The sequence below is a fragment of the Canis lupus genome, chromosome 13 (assembly GCF_003254725.2).
Source record: "Canis lupus dingo isolate Sandy chromosome 13, ASM325472v2, whole genome shotgun sequence".
Lineage (NCBI taxonomy): Eukaryota > Metazoa > Chordata > Mammalia > Carnivora > Canidae > Canis > Canis lupus.
Window position 1 is genome coordinate 45,084,990 of NC_064255.1, and position 12,086 is coordinate 45,097,075.

At 44.3% G+C, this 12,086-nt stretch overlaps 1 pseudogene; it reads right to left on the bottom strand.

Moving 5' to 3' along the window:
- Positions 1–53: 53 nt before the first annotated feature.
- Positions 54–3,473, bottom strand: LOC112652183 (60S ribosomal protein L22-like; annotated as a pseudogene).
- Between the last annotated feature and the right edge of the window lie 8,613 nt (positions 3,474–12,086).

Genomic DNA, 12,086 nt, shown 5'->3' on the forward strand with positions numbered 1-12,086 from the left:
GGTTTGTTTTGGTTCCCAAGTTTTATTCAAGAATTGATGCAAAACATTCCAGGTCAATGAGTTTTAGTCCCATCTTCCTTCTCTTCTTCATCCTCATTTATCTAGAAGTAATGTGATCGGTAACTCTCCGTGCTATTAGTGACTATGTGCAACGGAGCCTGTCAATTATTCTTCTTCAAAGATTTTTTGGGGAGATACCTCAAATACCATGTAGAAAAAGTCATGTCAGAAGTTATGATAACTTTGCTCTTAACTCCTTTCAACGTATACAACCCCTTCACCGAGACTTCCAGCTTTTCCATTTACTTTGATTTCCCCCTTGCCCCCCAAAATTGTTCAAGATTGGTGGCATCTATGATTCCACCTTCTAGAGGGTGAATTTCAGAATGTGCTTCTTTTTTTTTTTGGCCCCCCACAAGTTTTTTCACGGGTGCCCATGTGGCAGTGGGGGCAGAAAAGGACTAATGGCATTTCAACTCCGCAGATGATGTGTGAGGGTTGTGGACAACACACACCCTCTCTGCAGGCTCCTGGTGGCTAGTGGCCTCCCACAGTCATTGAGAATGCAAGAGAAGAAGCACAGGCTGTGGGGTCCAGTAGACCAGTAGACTGAGTCCCATCGCACGTCCACCACTTACTGAGTGACCTGCTAGGCTTCTCTAAACCCCCACCTTCCTCACCTGTAAAATGGGTCAACAATCCCACTTCTCAAGGATTCTGAGATAATCTGTGAGATTGCCTGTGTATAGCACCCTCATACGGTAAATGCTCCGAAATGCTTCTTTCCCTCTCTTCTCCTCTGTAGATCTTGGCTTGCTTTTAGCAAAACCTACAGGTGCTGGATTTCTTTCAGTTCATCAATATATAGCTCCACTTGTAAGAGCAATTAGGAATGTTGAAAAGAACCCTCAATATATTTGAAAATATCTAAATAAATTATACTTTAAAGCAGAAGACATTAATAAATTAATTAATTAATTAAATAAAATAGAAGACATCCCACATGGTAATTTGGTAAGTACACTAAACTAATCACAATTCAATCTTTTTGTTCCTGGACAAAATGACTTTATATCTTAAAGGATACTAAAAATAAATATTGGAAAAATTCCATTCACTTCACCCCGCCCTTCTAAGGCCCAAATGCTATCTTCACTCTGACGTTTCAAAACACCTATAAATTTCTCTTCTCCAGTGGATGAACTACCACTGGTAAATGGTTTACCAAATGCTAACTCATGGGGCTGTCTGTACACCATCCAAGTTACTAAGAATAAAGAATGTGGAGCCTTTCTAGAACAGTGCTATTTGAATAAATATTCTGGGGAAAGTACTTCGAGAACTGACTGTATTTCTAAAGATTTCTTAGTAATGATAATTTATCCCAGCCTGAGCAAGAATGGAGATTTGTACTTCAAAATAAATGGGTAATGTATCCTAGCAACCTGGAGTTTAAAACTTTTTATTACTCTTCCCCTGCACTTGGCACGTCTAAGGGGAGAAACCCAAACATCATTAAATTGAGAGTTTACGTGTAACGTGTGAGATATAAGAGATCTTAATTTTCTATTGCAGCTGAGAATATCTTTGTCTGGAGTGTTGGTTGGCATACACAAGATGAAATAGATACTTAAATTATGGCTCGACAAGTTTTGTTTACCCAAGGAAGGTCTTAATTCTTGTTTTTTTTTGTTGTTGTTGTTCTGTTTTGTGTTGCTGTTTCAATTAGCTTACTTGTAAAGCGAGTATGCTTTTATTTATTTATAATTTTTTAATGCAAGTATGTTGAATTTACGAAATGCAATTCTCCTTTTATTTATCACCCTACTTCAAACAAAGAAAGAAAATGTACAAAGAATGCCTACAATTAGCTGAATCATTTATTTACCAGCACAAAAGTCAATAAGGGAAATTCATTGATAGGGATCATCTGAGATTCTTTAGTGCCTTACTTTCTACAGGGGTTGTTTTTTTTTTTAGTTCCTAAGGAAAGATGTCCTTTCTTTCTGAACCAAAAACTGTCATGAAGATGAAATGAGATAACATATAGTCGATATTGACATAAAGCAAGTTTTCTGTGACTCTTGGTCTTGGGGTTGTGGATTCAAGCCCTATGTTGGGTATAGAGATTACTTAAAAAAAAAAAAAAAAAAAAGAACCGCTGATCATAAGCAATTTCAGGGTTGATTTCTTTGCCTCCCATGTGTTGAATGAATTCCGTATCAATTATAAAGAGAAATTTGGAGCTAGTAAGGAACTAAGAGAGTATTTATTCTAATTTCATCTTTTAATTTTTATTTTTTAAAGATTTTATTTATTTATCCATGAGAGACACAGAGAGAGAGAGAGGCAGAGACACAGGCAGAGGGAGAAGCAGGCTCCATGCAGGGAGCCCGACATGGGACTCGACCCTGAGTCTCCAGGATCAGGCCCTGGGCTGAAGGCAGGCGCTCAACTGCTGAGCCACCCAGGCTGCCCTAATTTCATCTTTTATAGCTGAAACCGAATGCCAGAGAGGTGAAGTGACTCGCTAGGGACACCCAGTCAGTTGCTGTGCATGGGGTGGCTGTCCCTGGACCCACCCTGTCCCACACCAGGGCTGGCTTCAAGCATGAGGTCCTCCTTGGTTTTATGCAGTAGAATCATTTTCTTTGGGATCAGATTTTCCTCCTCTTGCTGCTTATACATAGGTGGCTCCATCCTGAATATGTCACCCTGATCCTGTACTTTGTATAAAAATAGCTTCCCCGTTCTAATGGCTGGCTATTTCTCACTTTTATTACCTCATATAATTACCCCTTGCCCAGCCTTCTGTGTGGTTCATGTGATTCATGGCTGTTATTAGCAGCAAGCCTGAATGCACTTTGGAAAGAATATTATGAGCAAGGTCATTGATCAGGTGCTGTACAATCTCATTTGATTATTTTTAATGTCTCAGGAGCAAGAGAGATTTAGGTAGATATCTTTCGAAAGGATTGTTTCTTTTTTATAGCTTTGAGGCAAGTTGGCTTTTGGGGAGTATAAAGTTGTCCCATTTTTCAAACATAGGAACAGAATTTTTAAAGGCCCACCCACCTATTTAAGGATTGCACTATACGAGTTCGGGATGAAAACCCATCATGTATGATGTAGAGTGATGTTTTTGAAGTTTAATCCCCAAACTGAATGAGTATTTCAAGACCAGGTGTAACTGATGTGGCTCTCCTTTTCCATTATCGGAATTGAACGATGCTGCTTGGAACTCAAATTCTTATTATCGGCAGCCAATCCCTTGCAGGCTGCCCCTGAGTGATTTCTGAGCCATTCCCGGGTTGTACTTCACGTGTCCTCTCACCTGGTCTTCTTGCTGTGACCTTGTCCGTGGCTGACCCTCGCCGGGGCCTTTTCTGTTGGCTGAGGTGGTCTCCTACTGCTAACCGATGGTCGTTAGCAGTGACGGGGACACTGCTTGCACCTGTCTCTTCACTCCCCATGCCTCTGTTTTAAGGATAGTCTCCTGAAGCGATGATAATAATGAAAGGGATGTACAACGCAGCAGAGAAAGACCAGAAAGACTCAGTTTCTCTAATAATACTCTGGCCCCCCGCCTACTCCTGGGTCTCCCTTCCCTCGGCTGGAACCACCCACTACTGAAGGTCGTAAGTGCTTGTGCACTTACCGTCTCCCATCCCTAGAGAGAAAAAGGAGTTTCTTCCTCACCTCTGTCTTTGGCCTACTCGCTCAATTATTCTATTGCATGAATAAGAATTGAAAATGTTCATTTCTTACTGGGGAAACTGTACAGGAGAAGATGGTCTGGTCCTATGGCCTCAATAACGTAATTCTATCATGGCCCGAAGTTAGTACATTTCCCAAATCTGGGTTATTCAATCTTAAAAACTTACATATGACCAATCAAAAACTCAATCCAGGTTGAGTTGTTCCAAGCTCAATCCGGATACTCCCATCTCTTTTCATCAAGGGTTCAAAGTGGGTAGGGTTAGAGGTCTAGTCTTGCCTGAAGTTGTGACTTTGTGATGCAAAGAAGCATTTCTCAATGTAGCACTTTCCAGAGTATAGATATGAAGGTGCCTTCACTGTGAGAGCTGCCCTCTGGGGATTCCTCCCCTGCCTGGCTGATATTTATTTGATTGTCCTGTCCTCCCCATCCCTCCTTGCACACTCCTCTCCAAAGCTGAAGGCCTAGATGGACAAGTGAGCCCAGTGGGCAGGTCCCTGGGGGTCGGCCTCTTGGAACGCAGAGCATGGCACAAAAGGGCAATGGAGGGAGTTGATGGGGCAAATGGAGGATCATCAGCACGGTGTCTGAGGTGAGAGTGTTTAGGGAGATTCTGATCCCCGTTGGGAACTCTACAGACTATTATCACGCAACCAGTTGCTTTTCCTTGAAGGAAGGATTTCACAACTGTAACCTGGTTGTGTCTCTGTGGGTATCTCTGTGTGTGTATGTGTGTCTGTGTATGTGTATGTCTCTGTATGTATCGTGCCCCCCTGTGTCTCTCTCTATATGTCTGTGTATGTGTGTGTGAGTGTTTCCTTGAAAGCAGGGGCTTGGGCTGGGCCAGAAAAGAGAGGAACTTCTGAGACAGAGGGGCCCAGAACTCACATACTGTGATGGTCCTGAGTCCATGAGGCATGGATACCCAAAGCTGGCCTGCCCCTGCAGCTTGGGGCTGGGAGGAGGATCTTAGGGGCCTGAATGACTGTGATTTTGGTTATGCAAGGCCAGGTTTGGTGTGGCACAGCAGGGTCATCCTGCTTAGGAGAACCATCAGGTCAGGACTGTCCCTAATATTTGAGGGGCTCATGCAATAGTGTAAATGAAAACCTGCATACCGTATCTCTAAATATTCAGAAAGTAGGGGCGCCTGGGGGGGCTCAGTCAGTTGAGTGTCTACCTTCGCTCAGGTCATGATCTCAGCGATCTGGGATCGAACCCAAATCAGTGGGGAGCCTGGTTCTCCCTCTCCCTCTGCTGCTCCCCTTGCTTGTGCGTGCGTGCTCTCTGTCTCTCTCTCTCTCTGTGTCAAATAAATAAATAAAATCTTTAAAATACTAAATAAATAAATACTAAATAAATACTAACATTTATTTAAATATCTTTAAATTTTAAATATTTAAATTTTAAATATTTTAATATTTAAAATATTAATTTTAAATATTTTAAATTTTAAATATTTTAAAATTGTATTTAAAATTTAAATATTTAAATAATAAATAAATAAATAAATATTCAGAAAGTGTAAATCAAGCTACACGACAGCCTCACCCGCGTGCCCAACGTGGTCACAGCCCTCCCCAGGGATGATCCTCGCAACCTGGGAGCCACACGGTCCCCCTCGGTCCCCCTGTGGGCAAGTAGTAGCCCAGCTCCCCTGGGATGGGCAGGACAGACAGGCCCCGGCAGAGGAGGGTCTGGGCCCAGACTTGCAAGTGAATTGACCTGCCTGGACCAGGGACAGGTACTGACCTGGATCGCGGTTCCTGGGGGGAGTTCTCAGCTCCCAGGGCCTCTACCATCAAAGCAGAAGGATTCCATTGTCAAATTGCTTTGGGAAATGCTACCTACCAATCTCTGTGCTCAGTCCTTTGGAGAGTCACAATTTCTATTATAGCATCAAGGTTGTGACAGATCATATGATAAGAAAATCTGCTCGACATTGTTTAACTCAGCATTTCCCAGATGGAGCACTCTATTGGGGAAAACTTCATTTTTTTTTTTTTAAATTTTATTTATTTATGATAGTCACAGAGAGAGAGAGAGAGAGAGAGAGAGGCAGAGACACAGGCAGAGGGAGAAGCAGGCTCCATGTACCGGGAGCCTGACGTGGGATTCGATCCTGGGTCTCCAGGATCGCGCCCTGGGCCAAAGGCAGGCGCCAAACCGCTGCGCCACCCAGGGATCCCCATTTTTTTTTTTTTTTAAGCCTTAGTAATATCTCAGGGCGTCAGGGTTCTCACCTAAGGAACTACTTTTTTAGAAGGTTTTTTGTTTTCTTTTGCAACCCTTTTAGCGTGTATATTTATTTCTATTCCGTGTTTTTGAAAACTGTGTATTATTGCTTTGCGTAACGTATTTTTCATTGATGTGGTGTTGTATTATTCTGTTCCCTGAATTTTTCACTAACACCCTGGTTTTAAGATCAATGCATGCAGCTATAAGGATGTCCAACTCTGTTTCTCCTTGCTGCAAAGTAATCTGTAGCATGCCCACGTTTCACCTTTCATTCTCCCAGAGGTGCGCGCTCAGGACTCCCACTCCCTGCCACCACCACGCTGCAGGGACCCATCGTGCCTTTTCATGGACCTGGGTGGGAATGTCCTCAGGATATGTGCTCAGCAGTGAACTCCTGAGTCAGAGGGCACACACGTCCTTAATGTGGCCAAAAGGCTCTCCAGAAGAAATGCTGTTTGTGTATTTTTCATTGTGGAGGCTAGTCATGTCAGGGTTTGCTACCAGTTATGTTATAGAAGAAATCAGGTAGTTCTATTTTATTTTTTTCTTTTAAGATTCTATTTATTTATTCATGAGAGACACACAGAGAGAGGCAGAGACACAGGCAGAGGGAGAAGCAGGCTCCACGCAGGGAGCCCCATGCGGGACTCGATCCTGGGATTCCAGGACCATGCCCCGAGCGTAAGGCAGATGCTCAACCCCTGAGCCACCTAGGCGCCCAGGGTAGTTCTGTTTTATTTTTATTTATTTTTTAAAAATTTTATTTATTTATTCATGAGAGACACACACACAGAGAGAGAGGCAGAGACACAGGCAGAGGGAGAAGCAGGCTCCACGCAGGGAGCCCGACGTGGGACTCGATCTTGGGGGTCTCCAGGATCAGGATCACACCCTGGTGTGAAGGTGGCCCCAAGCCGCTGAGCCACCCGGGCTGCCCTTTAGTTCTGTTTTATATGCTGGAGTGACTTACATTGCTCTGAAATGACTCATTCTTTGCAAGTGTGAGAACCCGGTCAGTTTGACCGCTTGGTGTTAAAGTCCATTTAGATAGCCAATTCTCTGAAAATGTTTCCAGTTTCTTCCTTGGGTATTGGGTCTAATAAATTCCAATGGTTTTTTGTCCAATGTTGGCACCTAAGCAGGAATAACTAGGTCTATGTGACACCGGGATGTGTAGTTCTATTATTTGTTACTTTAGAACTTGCCGTAATACCTGACAAAGATGCTCTGTGCACAATAATTGGCTCCAAATACACAGACTAGGATTTCATGCTCTATGTGTTGCATAAGATTGCTGTGGTCAGTGAATGGGGTTGCTGTTTTTATTCTCAAATTTTTGCTTTTAAATTGACGGCAAAAAAAAAATAAATTGATGGCGATGTCATTCACCTTTTGGCATTAGCTTTTGCATATAATATATATAATTACAATATATATTACGTATTATGCATACAATTACTATATACGTGTGTCTCAAGGATTTTTTTCCTCCTGAGAAAGCCAAGGCTGGCAAATTACTGCTTATAAATCACGTGATACTTTTGGAGTCTGAATCATTCTGACTACCCAGAGAACATTTTTCTTCCTTAATAATAGTCATTCCAAAATTGTGCTTGTATCACAAAACTGTCCTTTCCTAATTCCTATTCCAGGAATGACGAGTTCAGTGACTATGTGCCCCATTCCTGACTAATCACTGCAGTTAAGATTAGAATGTTTCCAAAAAGGAAGCTGTCAGTAAAAATGAGTTACATGTTTTTCATTTCTCAAGTTCACTTGGCAAGTTATGTTATACAGATATACCCCATTTTATTTATTTATTTATTTATTTATTTATTTATTTATTTATTTATTTATTTATTTGTAGGCTCTATGCCCAACACAGCCTGACATGGGGCCCAAGCCCACAACCCTGAGATCAAGACCTGAGCCAAGATTAAGAGTCGGATGCTCAACTGACCAAGGCACCCAGGTGCCCCCAGATATACTCCATTTTAAATAAACTTACTGTAGCTGTGTTAAAATTTCTAGAATTAAGCAGGAGGAGGCTCACGTATCTCCCTAAAGAGTCTTCTATTGGATCTCTCCATAAATGATTTCTCCAGCCCCTCCAGGAAAGACACCACTAATTTTGCTAGTCATTGAAAGAATAACATTTCCTTTTCAGATAGGACCATTATCACATATTTTGCTGGCATGTAGCTATCACCAAAAAGACAAAGTATGACAATCGGATACTAGGATCCACAGTGACTTGGAGGCCCAAGTGTCTTCCTTTCTCTGACATTTTCCAGTGGTGAACAAAATCCTAGCTATTGAAAGGTTTCCAGAAGAAAATCCTAATATGAAAACAACTTTGTGGACTTCATGTCATTAATTCCAGGGAAGAAAGCACAAAGGGTATTTTCTAATCTTAATTTGTTGTACTTGAGTATTTTATGGTTTCTTCTGGTTATCAGCGGGAGGTTGGTGCTTTAATCTATTAATTGATTCAACAAGCTTTAATAGACGTTATTTACTCCATGCCAGGGATACAGTGGTGAAGAAATTCAACCCAAAACCCGGTTCCTGCCCTCTTCAAGCTTGCATTCCAATGGAGGAATTAGACCATAAACAAAGTAACAGGGGCTGTTTTCATTCCCTGGGGTTGTTGTGAGGAGTATGGAATGTGATGGGGCAGGGAGGAGAGAAGGGTAGTGGCCCTGAGAGCAATAGCAGTGGAGATGGAAAGAAATGGGCAGATTTGGGATATAATGTGATGTAGAGCTACAGACCTCCAACAAGCGATGTCAGGCTACCTAGATTAGACCCTGGAAACAGACTCTCAGATGGAGATTTGGGAGGAGCAGGAGTTTTCTATGGAGTGCTCTCAAAAGTGGGAAGAAGTGAGGAGCACAGGGTGGGGCAGACAGAGACGAGGACCCACACGTACGGCCATGGCTTCAGACAATCGCAGAGGGAGACCTAAAGCTGAGATCTCCCCAACTGAAGCAAGAAGAGGTAGGTCTTCATTTCCCTGGGGGGGCCAGTCCCTGGAAAGGGACTGCTGCCGGAAGGAGGACATGACCTTGGGCCCCCTGGCTCCCTTCACAGGAGGGCAATTCCTGGAGAGGGACTCAGCTGGAGCTGCCCAGGGCCAGCACTCTCAGTGGCTGGGAAAATGAGTGCTCAGGTCACAACACAGGCCCTTGGATGGTGCATCACACCTCCCATCAGAGTCTACGCTCTCCTCACTTCCATCAGAGTCCACATTATCCTCACTTCCGTCAAGGTGAATATCACACCGTATTTTATCCCATGCTACAAAAGTACTAAGCTCAGATTTTAGATTCTCAAATTCTTCCAAAAGATTTTATTTTTAAGTAATCTCTACACCCAAAGTGGAGCTCAAACTGACAAGCCCAAGATCCAGGGTCACATGCTCCTCCAATCTAGCCAGCCAGGCACCCCTAGAGTCTCAAGTTTCAGTGAGCATCAGGATCATCTGAGAAGTAAAGAGAAGATTCGTAGACCCAGTGCCCCCAGAGATTGGTTCAGGGGTCTGTGGTGTGGCCTGAGGATCTCCATTTTTAACGAGTGTCTTAGGTTATTCTGCTTCAGGAGTCCGCAGGTAACACTGTGATGGAACAAACTCAAGAAGCTGCCCAGATGTCCTGTCCTTGGCATAAACATCCTACAGGATCCCTGGATAATGAACTAGGTGGATTTTACTCCTGTGATTAGATTAGATGGTATCACACAATTGATCATCTGAGGGTGGCCGAGCCTAATCACGTGAACACTTTAAAAGTGGAGAGTTTTCTCCAGCTGGTGGCAGAAAAGGAAGCCAGAGATTAGAAGCACAAGAAAGATTGAAGCGATGGTGGTGGCTTGAGGATGATGGAGTTGACAGGGAACGTGGACAGCTTCTAGTGGCCCCCAGCCGACAGCAGTGAAAAGGGACCTCAGCCCCAGAGTGGCAAGGGCCTGACTTCTACCAATGACAAGAATGATCCTGGAGGGACGCCTGGGTGGCTCAGTGGTTGAGTGTCTGCCTTCAGCTCAGGGTGTGATCCCGAGGTCCTGGGATCGAGTCCCTCGTCGGGCTCACTGCAGGGAGCCTGCTTCTCCCTCTGCCGTGTCTCTGCTTCTCTCTCTGTGTCTCTCATGAACAAATAAATAAAATCTTAAAAAAAAAGAATGATCTTGGAAACAAATTTTCCTTGTGTCAGGCCAGCTGGCACCTTGATTACAGTCTCGTGCTACCCAGAGCAGAGAGCCCAGCCCCGGCTTGCTGGGCATGTGACCTACAGAACGATGAACTAATAAATGGGTGTTGTTTTAAGCTACAGAGCTTGTGGTATTTGTTGTCCAGTAATAGAAAAGTAAAGCAAAACCATTACATTAAGCACGTCCTGGAGACAGAACAGAGAAGAAATAGAGAACAGAGACGTGGTTCTGTCCCTGGTTTGTCTAGGTGCCCAACCTCCCTCCGTGATGGGATTTTTGGGGGCTCCAAGTCAGGTATAAACATGAGAAACATTGTAACAATACGAGCTCCAATGGGACACGTGGGTGGCTCAGAGGTTGAGCATCTGCCTTTGGCTCAGGGCATGATCCTGGAGACCCAGGATCGAGTCCCATGTTGGGCTCCCTGCATGGAGCCTGCTTCTCCCTCAGCCTGTGTCTCTGCTTCTCTCTCTGTGTGTTTCTCATAAATAAATAAAATCTTAAAAAAAGAAAAAAAGAGCTCCAGGACTTTTATAGGATTTTTCATAGGGATTCTTCTAAATTGAATATATACCTTTTTGAATGAAACCTTTTTATTCATTCCCCAAAGATATATAGAAAGCACTTTCCCTGAGACCAAAACAAATTCTAGAGCCCCAATTCCACTGGGGCTTGCCTGCCAAGTGCCAACGGACTGTGGTCCTCTGATGAACACAGACTCATGTGTACTGGGAGCCTGGATCTCCTTTTCCTTGCATCTCGTAGGCCTAGTTCAAGGCCCTCTTAATGGGGGCAGCTGGGGTGGGCAACGGGAAGTGGGGCTCAGGTAGCAGGTGGGGTTCAGCCAGGAAGACAAGCCACTTTGGCTATCACAACAGAGAATTTACTAGAATAGGTGTGGGAGGGCCAGAGGAGCAGAAAGGGCTGGCAACAGGTAACAACGAAACAGGTAACAACTACAGGAAGTAGTACTCCTCCCCCCAAGGGCCGCTGGAACAGAAGGAAGAGGTTGGGATGATAGAACCCAGAAATTCAGAGGATGGGCCTCTTGGAGCTGAGCTGTAGATAACTGAGAAAGAAGCCGTGTCCCGGTGGTACTGGCACCGCCAAAGGGGGTATAATGAGGCTGGTTCTGGGCACGTTGGAAAAAGTGGGAATCTGGAACACTCGAGCTGCTGGGGTAAAAGGCCACTGGGAGCAGTCTCTCTAGTGGCAGAACCCAACAGGGGAGCAAGCAGGCAAAAGAAAAATACTGTTCTTTGAGTCCAGCCACCACGTCACCGCTTTTGAAAAGGTGGCTTTGGACCTGAGAAGCGATGCTATAACATCCAGCGCGGTGGTTCCCACTGCAGGCCAGGGAGGCCCAAGGTCATCTGAAGGACTCGAAGACAGCGGTTGAAGACTGGGCATGAGAAGGGTGGCCTATTCTCAACTCCCCTTTGGCCCTAAGCAGAGATCCATGAACCAAGGCCATCGGAAAAGGACAGATTTGTGTTGCATAGACACCCCAGGATGGAGGGAGAGGCGTGGGTGGTGGGGCTAGAGAGGGGCTGTTAGCCTGTGCCTTGTGGACGCTGCTCTCCAGCAGGGCTGGGTTTTGCTTCTCCCACAAGGGTGCTTGGCCCCCCCCCCCCCCCGGAGGGACAGAGGAGAGTCCCTGGAAGTGCATGAAACTGCGGGTTATCATGGTGCCTCTTAGTGGAATGTCAATGGTTTCTGGAAGGTTTTTAGGGGAAATAATTTTTATGTGGAAAAAAATGCATTATGGGACGGGATGTAAAATCAACTTTCTAGATTCATTTTTACTGTCACCCATCCTTCCAGAGTCCTTGGAAACGTTTAGGAAGCATTCTTTCTCCTTATGATCTGTTACCAGATTTTTTTTTAATGCCATCTTTGTATCTGGAGAGGACTATTGACG